We start from the raw sequence: 1,788 nt of genomic DNA on the forward strand, positions 1-1,788 counted from the left end.
GTAAAATTTAAATAGTAAATATTTTCATAAACAAGCTTTTGATGCTGTAAAAAGAATAAAATAAAACATAAATTCTTTCAAACCCATCAACTTATTACTTTACTCAATTTAAAGATTAAAAACATGTCGCGGGATTTACTAGTGTAAAAAATACATTAATTACGTAACTTGATTTTGCTAAAAGTCTGATCTGAGAAAAAATCAAATAGGTAAATTACACATTATTTCTTTATTATTATGTATGATGTACTGTCTTAGGTACGATACAACTACGGATTAAGATCGTTTAGTCGACGCAGCGTTGAAATTGTACAGATAAATGCAGTTTGCGCACTCACTACGCGACGTCAAGCAATGAAAACCTAAAATTCGAACGTCAACTTTTTGCTACAACGCTCTTAAGTTCACTTTACGACACGTTCACAAGGGCGCTGTTGTAGTTTTCTTACTAAATCTTTTGATGGCGATTCGAGTACGCAAACGATTTGAACTCGAAAGTTTTTCGTGCCAGCCGTACTGATGCAATAAAAAATCAGTACTATAATACAATAACAATTTTATTCATTAATTTTGAGTTTGAACAGGTTTCAACACTATTTCTCTTCATATTCATAAATTCAAGAAAATAATATTAACTTAGAACCTACACTTATCACAAGTTCCTATTACGCAGTTTATCTTCTATTCTCTTCTCTGCTTCTGTCACCTTCTTCAATAATGCCTCTTCCAATGATTTGATCTGTAAAAAAAATACATAATTTGGACTTTTCCCAGGCACTTTTCTATCTATATAAAAACGAAAGGTCACTGACTGACTCACTCATCACGAAATCTCAGAAACTGCAAGTACGAGTCTCAAATTTTTCATGAAGGTTCCTTTTAGAACGTAGGTGCTCACTAAGACGGGATTTTACAAAACCAAAGGGGGTAAAACGGGATTCACGCGTACGAAGTCGCGGGCGGCCGCTAGTAAAGTATAAAGACAAAAACTCGTAAAATAATAGTAAATACCTCGCTAATGAAATCGTTCCTCATTTTAGCTAGTGTCTCCATCCCTTCCGACTTGCTGGCCTCGTATTTAGCAGTTTCCTCCTTGAGCTCTTGTGTGCGCTGTTGTGCTTTCTTTGAACGTTCGCGGCATTTTTTGTCCTTTTCTTCTGCATCTCGTAACGCGCTGAAACATAATTATACGTTTTTTAAAACTAGCTAACTTAATTGTGAAATATGCGAATAATTAGTCAAATGAGTCAGATTGGATAAACGTAGTTTAAGTATGGATGGTATAGTCCTACTTCCTACTATTCTACTAATATTATAAGTAAATGCGAAAGTTTGGATGTCTGGATGTTTGTTACTCTTTCACGCAAAGAGTACTGAACGGATTTTGATGAAACTTTACAGTATTATTGTTTATAACCCAGAATAACATCTATGCTATAATTTATGACGATCTGTGACAAAATAAATTTTACGCGGGTGAAACCGCGGGCAAAAGCTTAGTAAGTACTATAACATATCTATGTCGCCGAGTATAAGTAAATACTTGTACCTATTCATCATATCAATAGTATTTTCCCTAGGCGTCAAACCATCCCGGTATCGGCGCTTCCGCCGTTATAAACATTGGCACCTTATTCAGTTTTAATAAATGCTATTTTGCTTTGCAACAATAATTTTAAGACCAATTTAGACACCACCAAGGCGGAGCGGAGACGAGAGATGTTCGGCGAAGCTGGCAGGCTATTTCCACCAAAGCGGAGCGGAGAGGAGACGAGACGAGTTGTGCGT

General features: G+C 35.9%; 1 long non-coding RNA gene across 1 annotated transcript; it reads right to left on the bottom strand.

Annotated features, from left to right (window-relative positions):
• Positions 1–539: 539 nt before the first annotated feature.
• Positions 540–1,194, bottom strand: LOC114362888 (uncharacterized). The gene is made up of 2 exons (XR_003656722.1): positions 1,012–1,194; positions 540–739 (listed from the first exon to the last, which is right to left on the bottom strand). It is a non-coding gene; the product is annotated as an uncharacterized LOC114362888 (long non-coding RNA).
• Between the last annotated feature and the right edge of the window lie 594 nt (positions 1,195–1,788).

This window comes from Ostrinia furnacalis, unplaced genomic scaffold (assembly GCF_004193835.3).
Source record: "Ostrinia furnacalis isolate ACB-3 unplaced genomic scaffold, ASM419383v2 OfSCF6902, whole genome shotgun sequence".
Lineage (NCBI taxonomy): Eukaryota > Metazoa > Arthropoda > Insecta > Lepidoptera > Crambidae > Ostrinia > Ostrinia furnacalis.